The sequence below is a fragment of the Hippocampus zosterae genome, chromosome 13 (assembly GCF_025434085.1).
Source record: "Hippocampus zosterae strain Florida chromosome 13, ASM2543408v3, whole genome shotgun sequence".
NCBI lineage: Eukaryota > Metazoa > Chordata > Actinopteri > Syngnathiformes > Syngnathidae > Hippocampus > Hippocampus zosterae.
The window spans coordinates 13,144,610-13,163,510 of record NC_067463.1 but is presented as its reverse complement, the minus strand read 5'-3'; the positions used below and the strand labels follow the sequence as shown (position 1 = coordinate 13,163,510).

Here is an 18,901-nt window from a genome sequence, read left to right as displayed (position 1 = left end):
CAATGAGTTCAGTGACAGATTGGTTCCATTTGCCAAATGACTCCTACTTCGATATATCTGACAATTTCTAATTTGGCCAATTAAAGTGGTGTTTCATGATGTGAGTATAATGCTCATTGCAAAGGCAAAAAAAAAAAAAAAAAGAACGGCAATGTCGGGAACTATAAATGAACAATGTGAATATAATGACATAACATGATGAGATTTTTAATGTTTTGAATAATTGTAGAAGTGCTCAACGAGCCGTTTGGTGTCACACACTTTTACTAAACTGTGACTGCCTGTTGTGTTCCTGGCTTCTATGATGATAAACATCTCAATTTTGTGTACCGTAATTACTTGAACTCATTGGGTGACAAAAATGTACGTTTTGTGTTCATCCAATTTGACTAGTGGGCAATTCAAGCTGGTGGGATATGTTGCGGACATCTACAACTATACATTATAGAGAGGGTTGCATACCATAAATTACATCTAATGGAAAACCGGAGGGACACAGTGGTCGTCTGGTTAACACTGCAGAGGTGCAGGGTTCAAATCCGGGTCTGGCCTTCCTGTGTGGAGTTTGCATCTTCTCCAGTGTGGGTCTTCTCCGGGTTCTCCGGTTTCTATGCACATTTCAAAAGTATGCACTGTAGGTTAATGGAAAACTCTAAATTGTCCATACAGCTCACTTAATAGACTGATGGATGGCTGAATTCCCAAGCTAAAAAAGAAAAAAGAAAAAGACTATTGTATGTCTGATTTCCCCACGCACAAAAAAAGCATGGTCATAAATAACACCTTTCATATTAAAAATTGTCGGCCCAACCTGATGCGAAACCTATTATCAGGACAATTTCACTCTTAACATAATAGAGCATAATATTACATATGATTGGTAAGTTTACGGAGGTGTGCATCATTCCGTCTCAGTATTTCAGGCCAGCACAACCCTGTCCGAATCATCGGCGTTGAGAACGGGCATACTGCTACTCTGTCACACCAGGGTGCCGAACACCTGACACACAGCAAAATAAATGAAAGTAAAACAGTGTTGTATAACTTTCCATCCCACAGACAGCAATGCCATTGTACCGTTTTTTTTTCACCTGTGATGTGTGACTTGGGTGCAGTGTTTTTTTTTTTTTGTTTGTTTTTTTCCTACACAGCCACAAAAGCATTGCATAGGATGCATCTAAAATTCTATCACTTTGGTCAGCTAATTGTTTCCATGACAAACGCTCCTAAATTGGACATCTAACAGTGCTAAAATGTAAGTAACTGTTTGTACCATTGAATGCTGACCAGATAAGCAAAGTTGCCTGCTCATGCAATCGGCTGCATTCTGTGTAGCTGCTCAAAATGCTGATTGTGCTGACCTTAACCCCTCCCAAAGAGAAGAAAGCGAGATAAAAAGATGGGGCCCTCCCTTGACAGATCTGTGAATGGTGTCTCTCCATTTTTTTTCTTTCTCAAATAAATACCATCAAATGGTAACAAACAAATTATATTGACCTTAGCATTCATTTTCATTATAATGGTAATTGTTGACAAAGTCATTAAGTGTTATTTAATTCAGCTGAAACACTGAATCACAAATGTAGTATCTAGCCGTCTAGTTAATGATGTTCTGCTGCTGAATCATACATTCATATTCCATGTCATTCTGAATGGTCAACAAGACCTCAAACCATTGTCGAGATGCTGTTTTTAATTGCAGTAAAACATTCCCCAACATCCAAATTCATTCATATCAACAAGAAAAATAGCACCTGCCAAACCTAAAGTTTGAAGAATTCACCCAAACTATTTTGAGAAAATCTGTCCACTAAAAAGTCATATACCAGAAATCATATTTCAGTCCTTTCACAAGCACGTAAAGATGTTTTCTTATTTTGAGAGATTGACGATAAATGAATGGATGCATGGCTGGATGGATGGATATGTAGATAAATTGAAAATTCAAGTTAAGTATAACTTAAACTACAAACCAGAGGCAGCACTGCGTCGCTGAAAGGATTGCGTTTACCATTGCGGGATCAGCTGTACAGTGCAAAAGCCATTAGATTCCAACTAAAACAATCTTTTATTTCCAATTTGTTCGTAGAGAGATGGCTTTACCATTTCATACATACACACGGGCCAAGTCTCCATTGTTTTGAATCTTTCACTGTTCTGGAAAGGAACAAATACTTATCGCCGCACAGCTCAGTTGACAAGAAGTATGACATTTTTGTAGGTTGTTCCCCCCTCCCCAATTTTACATGCAGATGAAGAATTTGACACACCTCATGTTTTTTGACAGATGTTTGAGTGTGTAGGTGTGGTTGTGGTGCGGGTCACATGGGGGGCAGTGGAGGAAAGAGAGAACCCGCTGAATGTTAACCACGGCCTAAGTTGAACATGAAGAACATTCTAATCATGGCTCCCAGTCAGACTGGTGGGTTTACTGAATTGTGTGCATGTCCCAAAGTGTGAGTGCGTGCTCTCATACACACAGGCCCACAGATGGCTGCAGGTGTATTCGAAATTGTGCAGGGAGTAAAGGGACCAAGTCTACTCTCACTAGTGATAAAGAAGCAAATAGTCTTATGTGACCCCAAAGTGACTTCGAGTGGGCAGAAAAAAAAAAATTGGATCCATGGGCTGACATGTTTAATACTGCACGTAACAAGATGGAAGTACAGTATGACTGGGGACTTCTGCCATGTTACATTACTAAATCCACCTTCTCTTGCTTCAATTGTACCTTCGTAATAAAGGCAGGATTGCCTGGCCTAACACAAAGGCAAGAGTTTTTGGTGATGTGTTTGAGGGGGGTGGGTTGTTGATGTGTTTGTTGATTGCAATGCAATTTCAGTGAAACTGTGGATAGCCTGCAGATGTGCCACCCAATGATTTCGCCCATTTTCGGAAGCATCCTGTATTTTGCATCCGTGTGTGACCTGTCCTGCCTCATTCAGAGCACACGCAACTGATTGCAGAAACTGCTGCTTGACACAAGGTTGTTTCAGCACGCCATGGTGTGTTTACACTTTTTCTCCGTTCAACCTTGTCAGAGGACCGCACTTGATTATTTTGATTGTGTAAGAAATCATTTCAACTTGAATCAGACAACTGGCATCATGACATCTTTTATGCTACATTTTACATGCCAGAAAGTATCATTGTAACATGGCCCTGTGATTCATTTGATACATTAAAAAAAATAAATCAGGAACAATTTCTTCGATTTTACATCTACTGTTTGACACCTGAAAGTATTTCGTCTTTTGAAACCAAAATCTTCCAGTGTTTCATTGTTTGGTGCCTAGCAAGTGAACATCCTTCCTCCCAGAACAACTAAAGACAAAATGTCAAAACGACAAAGTCAAGATCAATTGCGCTGGATTGAATTCCGAATCATCTGATTAATTTCAATCCTTTTAATCTCTCTTTCATTGGAAAAGTCAAACAGTGCATTTGCTAAAGGCCCCTCACATACTTAATGTGTCAATATTTTCCCATGATTTCAGCAGAGTTAACAGTATTGGCTCCTTGCATTGCATTGGCATCCCTGCTTGTTAAAAACAAACCAAAAAACAATGCATAACCTTGCAAACAAACAAGCATCATTTTTACAATCCTCCTATTTCAATCTCCCCTCAAAGGTGATATTTGTGAGCCAAAGACCACTAGATGGGGTATTCAATTATTCAGAATTATTTGCCATTTGGCTGGTGGTCAGCGACAGACAGCATTTTACCAAGCACCACAGCAGATGATTGCACAGATTGAAAAATGGTCTAAATTAGAAGGTTAAAGTTGTCCCTTTTTTTTTTTTTTTTTTTTTTTTACCAACAACTGTATTTCTGTCATGTTTTCAGTCCATTTTCTACCACTTACCAACAGTGCACACAAAGCAGTCGGCAATCTATCCAACAAACTGCCACTTTCCCCCTTTGATCAGATGATACAGCAGGACTGCTTTCAATAACATGGAAATAACACAAATTATGCTTATTATTCTAACGCAGACTAAAGCACCCAAACCAAGCTCCCGAAACATATGCACATGAATACTCCAAACGGAGTCAATTCCTCATCGTGACTGCCAAGAGGAAAAATTTCCAACCTGTGTTGCTTTGTTTTCTACGCCCTGGCTTTGGAGCGGGCAACATTTTGGGGTAGCCAATTTCAACAATCTGCCTCCTCCCACTCAGATGTTTGGGAGAAAAGTTACAGTCCACGCTGCCAGAGTTTATGGACTGAGTGTGTCGCTCAACCTGTTTTTCCCGATTCTGGCAGCCATACTGAAGGATGAGTGTAGCCATGCTGCCTGGGAGCACAGTGAGCCAGGCATGAATCATTGAGATGGTGAGCTGCGGGGATGCTGTCGATAGAAACACCACAAGTGAATGAGATGGAACACTTGGGTGATGTGTACGAGGCCGGCAAACTTTGTGGATGCGGTGAGGCTCGGGATTCTTCGTGAGTTTCACTTTAGTATCATCGGTGATGGCAGTGTGTATTGTGTGATGAATCTGGTGAGACATTTTTTGTCATTTGCGTTTTTAAAACTTCAAATGCAGACATCAGCACTGTCAAAACATTCATCGACCTACAAAAAGAGCCGAAAACTATCACATTTGTGCCAAGCCAAAAGGTTGTCGGTGGCCATTCTGAGTTTCGTAAATCAGCACGTTATCTGAACCCAAACAGCGTAAAATGTACAAATACGACAATGGCACTATGTTCTGCCGTTACCATTGACGTGTGAGACACTTGCATTTGCACTTGCATGGACTGAAACACTTGTTTCCAGTTTTTTTTGTTTGTTTGTTTTTTTTTGTGAGGGTTTTCATCAGTGGTGTCCAAACTATGGTGTGGGGGTGGAGGGCATTTGCCATCCATTTTTCAATGGCCCATGACGTGACCCCCCCCCCCCCCCCAAAAAAAAAAAAAATAAAATACTCAAAATGACATTTGACGTGGGCCGCAAGGTTAGTTAAAAAAGGTGAAGGTGGGCAGAGTGAGAAGGGAGGTTGTAGGGTAGAACGTTTCATTATAGTTGAAGATACAAATCAACTATTGATGATTAAAGGAATAACAAAGTTTTCCTCCAAAGCACTTGAGTGAATAAAGACAATTACATTTTTGAGACCAAGATAGGTTCTTCCATTTGTTTTGATATGTGTGATTTATGTAGACATCACATTCATGATCCTCAAGTAACTGAAAAATGGTCATCTTACTTCAGTTTTTCTTTTTTTGGTTCTGAATGTGGAGATGGGATTCACTTGCTGGTAAATGCACAGCTTGATATATTCTGTGAGATCAAAGGCTGCTGGCCACCCCAAAAATCATCAATACTTTTTCTTAACACCTTAAAAAGAAGGCTGATGAAATTAACTGTACAATACAAATGATATGTAATTGCCCTCTTGACTGTTTTGACCGCTCAAGTCAGACTGACCGCTGGTCAGCCCATGTTGGTGTATTGTAATCCATAAATTGTTAGGTATTAAATCATTTGCTCAGTGTTTTGATAACATTTTGGTCTCTACTTGAAAAGCGAGAGAGAGATGAGACTCGTTAGTCTGTTTTCATAGCTCGACACTCCCTCCTTATTAACTCATGCCCAGCTGAAGCTAACCTTCTACCACCACCCCACCCTCCACCATCTGTATTAATTACACTCCAGTGTGGATCAGGGAGGATTTATTAGATACAGACAAGCTTAGGGTTGCTGGCATTTTGCTTATTAATGATGATCATGATAATCCGCCTTCTCAGGTAGCCTGGGATTTCAAGTGTGAGGGCACCACGCACTTATGGTGAATTCCATCCAGGCGTCACACTGCTCAATGCGAAACTGGAAATGAAATTGTCTTATCCTGTTAAAAATTTTCTTTTTTCCCCCTGTATCTTCTGGTTCCTTTTTTAGTCATTGTTTTCTCCTCTCGGGCTGACATTTTTCTTCCATGATGCCTCCTCAGCTCAGCTTCACTCTTAACCTCGCTTTGTGCCCTCTATCTCTCTTTCCATTCTATTGTTGCTGGCTTGCAGCTTCTCCACCCCCCATTATTTTTGACAGGTGAGGCTTTACAGCTTATTGCTCCACTTCTTCCTACAGTGGTTGCTCCTGTCCTCCACATAAACACCATTTGCGGCCCTTTATAGTCCAAAACACCAGTCTCTTTTATCCAATTATCCAACATCGGTACATTTCCACTGCGAGGCAGCCATGTTGTCTGGCTTCCTTTTTCTCCTCTGTAACCTCCCAATTGTCGCTGGACCTCTCAGTCATTGATTTCTTTATTCCCTCAGTGGCAGATCCCAAGACACTCTGTTCCATTCCTCTATTTTAACATCACACTCACCTCTGACCATTTTCACAAATGCCCTCCATCCTCCAATTCCTCTGTTTTTTTCTCCTCACCCTAAGTCTTTGCCACAAGGCCAACTCCTCATTTTTTTCCTCTTAACATTGAATTTAATCTACTTCATTATGCAGCAACGTCTCTGTATTTTTTTTCAACCAACGCAATCCTTTTACCTACCACCCTCAAAAATTAATAATAGGGTGCTATAAACCATTTGCTTCAACCCCCACCCCGCTCACAATTAGAAGTGATTGATGGCTGGTGGGAGTTGCATTACATCACAGCTGTGATGTAATGATGGTACAGCAAGACACATTGTACTTTGTAATAAGAAATGGCAAAACTAGAACTTGAGTCCTCTTAGCTGAGTGTACCTCTCTCTATAGATAAGTCAACAAGTAAAGTCAAGTCAACAGTATTAATAGAGCACTTTCAAACAGCCATCGCTGCATACAAAGTGCTGTACATGGAGCAATTTAACATGCACAATAAACAGTAAGACAAATCGGTAATAAAGGCGGTAGAAAGCACCTAACAGTAAAATCAAGAACAAATCTAAGTCATGCTGAGTCGAATGCCAAAGATAACACAGAGATAGTATGCAAATGAACATAATTCATTGTAATATTAATCTGAAGGAACATGCAGTCAACAGCTCTCTTAAAAGTACACCTACGCTCATAATATAACATTGACTTGAGGCTTTTGAGTATATTGTATTCAGTTTATCGTATTTAGACCTGCACTGGATTGGTTTTAGCTGATGTGATAAACTGAAGGTGAGAAGTTTAGATAGCCCAGTTAGAAACAGGCACCTCAGCAGCTATGTCACCAGATGGGTCCTGCCAGAATCAAAGGTCAATACAGTCAGTTTTCGGTGCATACTGCATGTTTCGAAGACAGTGAGATCACTGGCGTTAAAATGGCAGAACGATCCCACTTACAGAGTTACTTTTTTGTGGGGAAATTTAACCTTTTTAAACCACTGACTAAAATCATGAAAAAAAATGTTGTTGTTGCCGTGTATTCATTTGAATATCTGTTGAAAAGGAATTTGCAAATTATTGTATTCTTTTTTATTCCAAGTGACATTTCATTCAACATTCTATCTGCATTGGAACTGGGCTCGTAGAACATTTTGAGATTTGCACCAATTATTCATGAATTAAGTTCAACATGATAAAATCTATCCCCACGTCAAACATTTTGAAATATCATCACAATATATCCTTTTTCTAATGCAAACGAAAATAAAAATGCTGTTTTGTCCCGCATGTTTGTGGAAAGTGATGAAGTGAAAGTTAAGATCTTATCGCCAATAGACATCAACAGCTGATGTTTATCACTAGAAAGGTTGCGGTAAATCAAATTTATTTTGGTGTGATAAGGCCAAGTGTAATTGAAGAATCATTTAAATATCACTGCCCCCCCCCCTTTTTTTTTCTTGGTTCCTGTTTGTGTCCCTATTGGGACATTAAAGAATGATGGCTGTGCTTTTAAGTTATTCTGACTTGCTTTGTGATTAATTACTCAGAGGATAACATGGATGCCATTTTATGGACACACACACACACACACACACACACGTTAACAGTATACGGACATTTTTGTTTTTAAGCATGCCGAATTTAAATGTGTGTCGGGACTTGCTTTCTTGTTTCTGTGTCTGTGTCAGGGGAGGGATGACATTTCCTGTATCACGTAGCAGTGAGTGTTTGATCTTCCCTCTTTCATCTTCCCTGCAAAGAAACCCAACATTACCGGGTCTCCCCCTCTGCTCTCCTCTCCCTAGATTTTGTGCCTCGAGTCTACCTGTGTGCGTGTGTGCGCGTGGGTTGATGTGTGTAGGTCAGCATGCGAGAGAGCTAAGCGGAGTGGTAAACAAGTGTGTCCTCTCCGCCTTAAGGTGAAAGGATCCAGAGTGTGCATTCCCTCCTTCTAAACACACCTAACATTAGGTAAGGTCGAGGGAGTGTGTAATACTGTGTGTATCAGTGTGTTATCAGCAGTGTTGCCAGAACTTCTTTCACTGAACATCGAGACAAACGAGATGTTAAAATTCTGTGAAAATTGAGATAACTGACCGAGGGTATCCCTCCTAACTTTGGGAGGTACCGCGACGAAACAGCAGAGTAACCTTAATAATAACGTGGACACCCGAAAGTGAAAGTGAGATTTGTAAATTGTTCCTCATTACCAGCATTTGAACACATATGTAGTACGATGCCCATTTAACATGAGCTGAAAAGCTAAAATATGATATGCTGCAATAGGCAATTTGCAGCTACTCTTCAAATGGCCTCAAAATTATGCTTCTGTTTAGAGATAAAATGTTTTCCAGGATTTCCAGTGAGCATCTACAACTTAATGTTCTGCAGTGTGCTTCCAGAAGGCCTTATTCCCAATTCAGTGCGAGTTAGCACGATAACCTCGTTGGTTCAGAGATGTAAAATTAGCTGTTTGAATCTTGGCCTCTGCTTTCGATGTCTAATTTACAAGCTCCACCTATGCTCGTGTGTGTTGTCTCCGGGTCCCCTTTCATCCCAAATACCACAAACGGGCATGCATTGAAGACTCTAAATTGTTAATATGTGTAAAAGTGGGTGTGAATGTTTTTTTTTCTTCTTTTTGTGCCCATCTATAAATCCAGCACAAAGTCAGCCAGTGTGGACTCCACTTCCAACACGACCCTAGCAAAGTGGTATTGGAAATGAATGGATTCATCATAACAGAAGGGTTAGGGTGATGGACATGATGAAACTCTAAATGACTGATATATGTTATCATTTTCTTTTGGTAGGTGATGGTGTTTGTGTTGGTTGATGTTTCCGCTGCATATATGACTTACACAAATCTGCGCACCAAATGACAAGTGATGAAGTGCTGCTTGGAACAGTGAAAGTCTGAACACTGCTTTTATTGTCTTTATAAAGGCTTGGGTGTGGTTTGCACTCTTCAACACTAGAGTGTATTTCTTTCTTCCAAAGCAAGATTTATATGCGAGGCTCAAAAAAAGGACTGCTCCTGCTCACCGTGCTAATGCAGAGCCGTTCTCTCATTGGTCCCATAAAACTGGTTGAGGTCTGTGCAAGGATAGTAAAAAGTAGGCTGTAATTTTTGACCCATGGTACAGTATTTTTTGATCAATGTATTTCACAGACATTTTATTAACACACACACTTTTAAATTGTTGGAAAAAAAAGCACTAATACATATTTTTTAAACACCACCTTGTCTATTGCCGAGAATGTAAAAATCATACTGGTCATAATACCCAGAAGTAAAGCAACTCATAGAATCTTTACATTCATCATGATGTAACAATACTTACCAACGTCACACTTTAAATTGCATCGCCGGCCAAATGCAAGTGGGAAAAAAATATGCCAACAACCCCCCAGATGAACTCCAAAGCTTCTTGCTGTGCGAACCACTGGCCAAATGTATTGTTGTTGAAGGGGAAAATTTATATATATATATTATATATATATATATATTATATATATATCACATTTTGTTCAATCATGTTGCAATGTCATTAGCTTAGAAGCAATGACAGAACTCTGAGAAAACATTGCGAAGATTCGCTCTTCAAATGTGGGAGTCAAACTGGAGGCGTGTGGTGAAGACTGACCAGGACACACATGAAGACATTGACTAAATGGTGTATACACAGAGAGCTTTCCCCAGGATGAGAAAGACGCATAGTCAATCACTCTGTGAGTTGTCAGGAAGATATGGCTTCCCCTGAAAAATACAGACTATTTAAGTGACAAAGCCCTTCCTCTGTTGTTCACTCTTTTTTCACCCGACCCATCACTGTCATAGCCGATATTCTTCTCCTCCTTCAGTACCGTGTCAATCCTACATGGTACCATTCCCATCATTATTTACTCGCCTCAGTCTCCCTCCGTGTCTCTACTCCTTTGTCCCCGGTGAATGTTATTGTGCCAGCCAGTCAACTTTCCTGCAGACTCTCACTCAGCCTCCTTGTCTTTTTGCTGGCCGCTTGAAAAACTAATGGGTAACTTGCAAAGTTGTCATTCAACCAAACAAGCTCAGCAGAGTTGATGCAAATGAGTGGCTTAAGCAGCACTTGAAAAACACACTTACAGCTGGATAAAGGTGTATGTTCTGCCAATACATACAATACTGTGCCTTTTGTAAATCACATTACTGAATATGCATCAGGAACAGGACTTGCTTTCATTAAGCCCACAAAATCCAGTTAATAAAATTTCTCTGAACCTACAGTATACCCTATTGTTGAAAAGACGGTGGCCCGGTAGCCAGTGGTTAGCGCGTCCACCTCACAGTGCAAAGGTGCAGGGTTCGATTCCGGCTTCGGCCCCCCTGTGTAGAGTTTGCATGTTCTCCCCATGCTTGCGTGGGCTTTCTCCGGGTACTCTGGTGTCCTACCACATTCCAAAAATATGCATGGCAGACTGATTGAACACTTGGAATGGTCCCTCGTTGTGAGTGTGAGCGCGGATGGTTGTTTGTCTCTTTGTGTCCTGCGATTGGCTGGCAACCAGTTCCGGATGTCCCCTGAGTTTTGCCCGAAGACAGCCGGGATAGGCTCCAGCATATCCCATGACCCATGTGAGAATAAAGCAGATCAGAAAATGAATGGATGGGTGGGTAAGTAAGTAATTAAATAAATGAATATGAGCAAGAGCAAAAACTTAGACAACATGTGAAGCACATGTCAGAGCATTCCCTCAGAATGCTCAGATGTCGCCTGTCGCAATGCACCACCCTACGCTAAATGGAAGATCGGGGGGCCCCATGGATGTTAGGGCCCTACACCCAGTGCGTGATCTGAATGTAAGAAGGGGCGGCTCTGCTTGAGAATCTGATCTCCTGACCAATTTCTGAGCTCTGAGCTTCGTAAGTTTCTATGACTGATGCTCAAGATGGCTCCCCAGTCCCTTGCATGACAGTCACACCTAGATAGATTTGCAATCTATTTGTACTTGCATTCCGTTAATGTAATACTGTACAGGTTTATATATTCTTGGCATTTTTATCACTTTTAATTCCCCTCGGTGTTTCATCTTGTCACCATCTCTTTAGTCAGGCAAGCACTTAACTGTGCTTGTGCAAATACCTTGTGACTGCTTGCTATTTAATCGCTGCTCCAATTGGGTCAGAAATGTTCCTCACGAATGATCCTGGTGCTCCCAAAAGGTTACAGATGAATGCACTTGCAAACATTTTCCCATTGGAAGAAAATAAAGCCACATATGGATTAAGATGACGTACAAGAACAGTACCTAAGCCATTGCTTACTCGGTATTAACTAATGCCATTGATTTTCAAGTGATGCAATGAGTGCATTAAAGCCATCTTACACACATGGACAATAAACACTCCTCTGTCCCGTACTTCATTCACACCAAAAGACATGCACACATAGAGCACTCTCAGGGGACTGTGTTGGCATTTCACTCCTGCTCATTCTGCCATGCCGGCATTACGAAGCCTTCCAGACGCCTCTCAGACAGATTGGCTTCTCATCTTTAAGACAGATGATAATGAATTTACATCACGGCCTTTGGCTTCGCTGTGCAAAGCTCCATCCCAGACTCCAGATATGCAGACAGATGCCTTATACCTTGGTGAGACATCAGAGCGGGGAAAAGCAGTCATTTTATACTTAAGGGCTGAATAGGATTGGCTTTTTCATCATTCATCACTGACAGCGTAGTTAGTGCAGGCAATATCTTGTTGACATGGCCATCTTCTCGCACATGTTGGTGTTTTGACACTTTCCAGTGGCATTCCATGATTATGCATGATTTGGTATCACATTTCAAATGTGAGAGGATATCAGCTGTCAGCCACAGCTGCAGTGAGCACAAATACACCACATCAACATGGGTGGCAGTAGAGAATGAATCTTTGCAGAACTGTGGCAGCTTTGACAGGGCAGACTCTCAGCAAAAAATAAATATGTTTCTAGAGAAAATAATAAATCTGTCTTCCGAGCATAATAAAACAGAACATTGTTTTTATTTATTTATTTATTATTAATTAACAGAAAACGGATTTAAATTCATAAAGTCACCCTAAGTTTTTCTGAGATGATTGCACTTGCATGGGTTGCCCCCCGAATTAATCTGTCAGCTCTCCCTCAAACAGTAGTGACTAATTTCACTCATGGAGCCTTGGTCTGAAACTGGCAGTTAGCTGTATAAACTAAATATTGTTGATGCTCTGTATCTATGTCTGATGGTACTCTACTGGGTCAATCAATGGGCACATATAAATACAACCTTTTTATACATTGACTCGAAGTGGCAACTGAACCCTCACTGTTAAACTCTTTTCACCCTGCACTTTTGTTTTATGGTGACCACTGCAAGTTAGTGCACTGCAAGTTGGTGCACAGGACAGCACAAGGGCGATGGTGGCCCCATGTTCGGCACTGGTTGCTAACTTGGTGCATTTCTCTGCTGGTTTTCACCCTAAGTAAATACTGGTTCGTGAAGCCTATTGAAACTTCATTTTCCCATAACTAATCAACAACGCGTCACACTATGCTCAATATGATAAAGCTGTAATGTAACAACTTATACATTAGGAAGAGCAGCTGGGCTCTACTTTTATACACATACAGTACTGAAATCACAAAACAAAACAAAAAATAACATCGGCCGTCCAGTGGGATACATTGTGGTTTTATCTTACAAACCATGCGATAATAGGTATCTTACATCTAACAGTAGCATCATTTTGCCTCGACCTGACTTGAGATGAGTTGGAAAAGAGCAAACTCAGTCGATCCAGTGTGTTCCTGTATTGTAGCCAAAAACATGATGCTAACTCAAAGCTAAACACCAACAAAATTAAGAAATGAGACAAGCCTGTAATGGCTTTTGCTTTTTTTGGGTCGCGTTAGTTCGTTGTGTTAATGGTTAGAAGCAGTGATAATGGTTTGAGTGAGAACTATGAGTGAAAATAGAATCTTGCAGTCAGTCTAAGCAAGAAAGAGCCACCCTTAAATTGCAAGAGCGGGAGTCCATGAAAGCTTTCGATGAGATTTCCAGGGGATGAAAGGCAACTTTGAGTTTATGAAGTACCCTTCTTGAGTGGCAGCCAAAGTAGAAAGGGGGCCAAAAAAAAAGCACTTGTCGTACATAAACTCTCAGTCAAATACATGAGTGTCTGTGTGGAGCAAAGCCGAAAAGGAAATCAATCCCAGACTTTAGTGTTAATCATCCCTGAGGTCATTATGATGGAAATTTCAACTCATGGGAACTGAAAACTGTCAGATTTAGTCCGTTCCAAAGGATGGACGGTGAGAGAAAGGGGAGGAGAGTTGCTCTTCTTCAAATTATAGCCTGACGACAAATGGAACAAGAAATAGCCCGATGCCCGCGCTTCCTGATGCTTATGGCCAAAGGAAGAGACAAAAATAGGTGACATGCCATTCTTTCTTTTCACTGACGTGATCTGCCCATCCATCTTCTAATTCCTGAACAGAGATAACAAACAACCAGTCAAGGCATTATTCGAGTCTCAGTTTGTTGTAAAACATTCACTTATTTTTAAACTCATACAACAGTTAATGATGTTCAACTGTACCTTAAAATATTTCCTGCGAAGTAAATCAACTTTGGCGAGGAAAACAATTTGACTCTGGAACAGATTATTCTATTTTTCCTTTGTGTATTATGGACAAATGATGTTTTCAAAGATTCCACTTTACGTTTCTATGCATTTGGACTGTGGGTGTCACTCTTGCAAGTACTGGAAGGACATGCGAAATATCATACAAAGGCGCATGCTGCCCTACATCACCATTTTTCAACGAGGCCGAATAGGATCGGCTAGAGTGAGAACAAATATGTTGGAGAAAAGTGAAGCAAAGTTTGTAGGTCAGAAAGGACTGCTGAGGCCTTGAAAAATGCAGAGGAACGAGGCAATGAGAAGGTGGAGAGGAACAAGTGAAGCGATGGATGAATAAAAAGTCGGTCCTTGCTGCCCGTTCCCCTTTTCTTTGTGCCCTCCCCTAGAGGATGGCGTGATGGGGTCAAGATGAAAGCGAAAAGGTGAAGGAAGAGTGACCCTCCCCTCAATTCCTAAAAGAGTGAAGATCGGCATCAGTGCCGAGGCCCTTGACGCTGTGATAGATGTCAAGGCATACACACACAGTGCTTTTCTCATTATGCGCTTTACATCTTTAAAAGGTATGTTCAAAGGTGACCTTACATTTTAGCACACCATTTAATTTACTTTGACCATCATCATTTTAACAATCTCTGACCCAGCTTCCATATCGCCACTTGCAGTCAGAAGACTCTCATTTAAATTACCCTCAAATTTTGAAAGCTGGATCTCGAAGTTCCAACGATGTCAGTATGGTAGCCTCCTGAAGAACGTGGTTAATTCATAAATGTCGATGATGGGCAGTGAGGTACATTGTGGTGGTCTATGGTCATGCATTTGTAATTATGGCTGTAAAAGACCAAATGTTGATGCAACACTTTGATTGGATCTCATTTCATCCCTTGGTTATTGATATTAATTATATCCTACAAAACATTCGCTTGTCTGTACAACAATACAAGACAATAATCATATCATAAATATTTTATCGTGCTTGTCATGTGAATAAACACACATTGGGAAATGATCAGGCTCGACTAACCACAATTATGTGTAATGTGATAAAGATACAGTATCCATTCACATTTTGAGTTTTAGAATATGATGCAGGTGCATATGCATTAATCCGGTCAAAAGCAGAGAGTGACACAATAATTGGGGAGGCAAACACAAATGTCATTATCAGAATTCTCATGGGTATGCCTGACTACAAATGTTGAGCAAATAAAGTCAGCACTGCGACTTTTGGAAAACAACAGCTCCTTGCAAGGCATTATTCTCATATTTACAATTATTTACATTTCGATCCAGCTGGGTCTTTTTTCCAGAGACATCACTCTCATTCTTCTATTTTGTCTGCCCACATGAGACATCATCTAATCATACAGTCATCCCTCCAAAATTCAAACGACTGATTTCATTTCTAACTCATTTCTTTTCCCTTCATAACCTCCTGTCTTTATATACCATCATTTCAAGCCCAATGCAATTGCTCACTATCTTAGCAGTCAAATTTTCAGCACCCATCACAATCTCCATTTTATTGTATATCGATGTGGAAATCCCTTCCAGGTATGTTACTTCTGTGAGGTATGGTTAGAATACATTTTTTCCCAGTGTGGAAAGATGCCTCCACTGTGCAACACCCGTAGATAAAAAATATTCAATACAAAAATATAGCAGTTACAAAACATTTGTTAACCCGATAACGACTGCTTACAGTACGTTATGATACGGATACAAAAAGACAGTGATCTATTTCATGTACCGGGTTTTCATATTAGGGTTGCGGCTCTGCTCAACCTTATTCCAACTGACTGATGCAAGCCAGTGGCATGGCGTATTGGAGAGGTCCGTGGAAACTTGTTTTTGCCGATTACACTGGCAGACGAAAACCCACTTCCGTCAGTCTTTTTTTTTTTTTTTAATATTCCAATCTTTTGTCAATCGCCAGTAAAAGGAGCATTCTTCAGTTGCGGATTGAGGACCTTTCGGCAGTACTGATGGAATGTCCGTATCTGATTCTTAGAAGCAAATACAGTGTGTGGTGTAGGGTTGCCATGGCAACAATTGAAAAGATACTTTCCACATAACAAGCCTGTCACGTTTCGAGGTGGTGGTGCACCCCAAAAAGCAGGCAAGACAGAGGAGCAGGGTGAACTTGAGGAGTTGCATTAAAACACAGAAAATAAATCCAGAACAAACGAAGTCATGAAAACAAAAAGATTCCAAAGTAACAAATGAAAACCATGGCTGTGGCAAAATAAATAAATGAACTTAACAGGAACAAAAACATGACAGCAACAAGCAAACAGCAACACACAAACAATGACCCGACAATGAGTGTCCGGGCGGCAGTCCTTTTATACAACTAATTACCTAACGACCAACAGGTGTGCAGCTGCAGGAGGGGAGCCTTACAGTGCCACCTGTTGGTCCCAAACCGAATCATGACAAAGCCAGTGTACCATCCATATAATTTTAAAGCTGCCATTTTAAGCAAACGTTATCCTTTATGTTTACTGGACATGCACCCATATTTTCAATAAATCCCAACCAGGGATCCGTTCATTATTTGTAATGCTCGCTCACCCGTACTTGGACACACACTCACAATTATATAGTCTTGAAGTCCTACTGATATAGGTTGGTGTCCTTCCTGAATTAATGGACATTGGGTAGTGCAAAATCACACAAGCGCATCGGTGAAAATGTGATATTAGAACATCTCTGAGGGGTCCGCATTGCTACAGTAAATCATCACTCCACTTATTTGACATGGGTTGTACAATTACGGCGCTTGACCCTTATGCATCTGCTTCTGATTCATGATGACAATATACACACCTACTGCAAATGTAACAAGATAATTACCGTCTGTATTAGCAGCAGTTTGCTTGGACTGGAAATGACCCCTCATATGTATCTCATATCCACTACATTTAAATACAAAAGCAGTTCACGAACGGAAAGTCAATGAATGTATCATATGTGAGATGTTCAGGAAGAACATTCGTTTTTGGCATAAATCCAAGGCGAGGCTTGACGGGGACACGAGGCACAGGTGCACATGCTGGAGGGAAACGCCCTTCACTCCAGCAGGAGCTGGAACCCAATCAAGACAGAACATGACACTTTCATGTCAGGGCATATTTTGAATGAGCGGCAAAGAACAAAATGAAAGCAAATGATTAAAACAATTTTAAAACGTTTCAGCGAGAAGCGTTAAAACATTAAGGACACTGTGCCGTAAAGGGTCACGATGTGGCTATGTTGTCCTGTTTGAGGTAAATCCTAAAATTTGCTCCAAAAGCCCCCTCAAGTGTTGCAAAAAGCCACAGTTAAAATCTGCACCTTTGTGCTCCCGTTCCACAGTCATGTGCTTGAGAACATTTATGAATTACAAGAGGCTCTGAGTGAGCGCCAGTTCTTGCTTGTGCTCCAAAGTGGAATCTGAACACATTGTGAATTCTTTCATGCCAACGTCTTTCATACATCCGGAGAGCAAGACAGACAGAAGGCTCTCATCTATTCAGTGGAACAGCAGGATATAGAGTGTGAAAGTCAACAATTTCAAGGATTATTTGCTTATGCAACAGTACCATGTGCTGATTTTCATCATCTTTCCAATTTGGTTCAGCTGGAAAAGTCCAAAGCTCGAGATTGTGGATTTGGCGGGTTTGTTATGGGAATCAATATATCTGCTCCAGTTTGAGTGCATATTCATGCATCTTTGAGGTGAATAATAACTTTTTTCTTACGACCCTTGATATGCATGGCGCTTCTAAGCGCCTCATGCACTGAACTTCAATTACTGGGCTGCCTCTGGCTTGCCTTTTATCACAAAATAAGAAGCTCCCCAATACTGTGTCGCTGCATGTGCTTGTGTTTGAATGAATGTGTGCGTGCGCGTGTGTGGCTCTGCAGTCAAACTCACATGGTAGCATGAGAAAGTGCGAAAACATGAATTCTTACAATGTGAGTATACAGAAAAGCGGCCAGGCACGGATGACTCAACACAAGTCAGTTTTATGGAGTGATTTGCCAAACAAGTGCACATGCTTTTCTCATGCAGACCCACATGTGCACAAGCGTACACAGTCATACACGCAGTCATGTGCACCCACATTCAAGCACGTGGGCACACGTGCTCACATCAAGTCACCAAAAATAAATTTGATTAATAATATTTAAAAAAAACAACAACAGCACTGAACAACCAGCAAAATCATAAGCTAGATCAGGAACATCACAAATTCCCACATATTTCCAGATTACGCCTGGTGGGTCAGAAGCCTAGATAGGAGAATGGCGGAAGTAGATAACGCGAAAGAAAGGTGCGCAAGGAATTGACTTAAGCACGAATGGAAAATATGCCTCCAATTGCACACGTCACAGCAGTGATCTAATGATCGCTGTGGCCAATTTTCCATCATCCACCCTTGTAGGTGTGGTTGCAGTTCCTTATAAACGTAATTTGCACGCTTTATTCTTCTGCATGGATTCCAATAAATCTTTTTCTGCTTTCTCCATGGCAAAAACTGTGTGCCTATTCCATGTTGACTTTAAAGGCGATGAGAGGAGCCACTTCCATTTGCTGCTAAGCAAGACAACGGTGTTTGCGCCCACAACGGTGCAAATGCCTCTTCCTAATGGCACCGTTCTATAAATATATGGAGAAACTTTTGTTTTCATTTGCAAGTTGAAGTATATTTAATCCATTGCTGTGCCATATAATATGTTAGGAGCACACCGTTTTGTGCTGTTTTCGCCATGCTTTGTGATTGAGACCATTAAACAAGACCAACACAAGAAATCCTGCCGTGCGTTATCAATATTCTTAAACACAGCGCAGTCGTACACTGCCGGTTTGCTGAAGATAAACGGAGCAGAAAAACAGGCTTACGATTATGAAATGTGTGGCTAAAAATGCCGATTAC

The 18,901-nt window shown here is 40.9% G+C and overlaps 1 protein-coding gene and 1 long non-coding RNA gene across 3 annotated transcripts in view; one reads left to right on the top strand and one right to left on the bottom strand.

Annotated features, from left to right (window-relative positions):
• LOC127612769 (zeta-sarcoglycan) overlaps positions 1–18,901 on the top strand; it is a 201,749-nt gene that overhangs the window by 45,848 nt on the left and 137,000 nt on the right. The window lies entirely within an intron of this gene.
• The window catches only part of LOC127612806 (uncharacterized), a 122,788-nt gene continuing 109,108 nt past the window's right edge, over positions 5,222–18,901 (bottom strand). The window contains exon 2 of the long non-coding RNA XR_007965956.1: positions 5,222–6,878. This is a non-coding gene — a long non-coding RNA (uncharacterized LOC127612806). The remainder of the gene's footprint in view (positions 6,879–18,901) is intronic.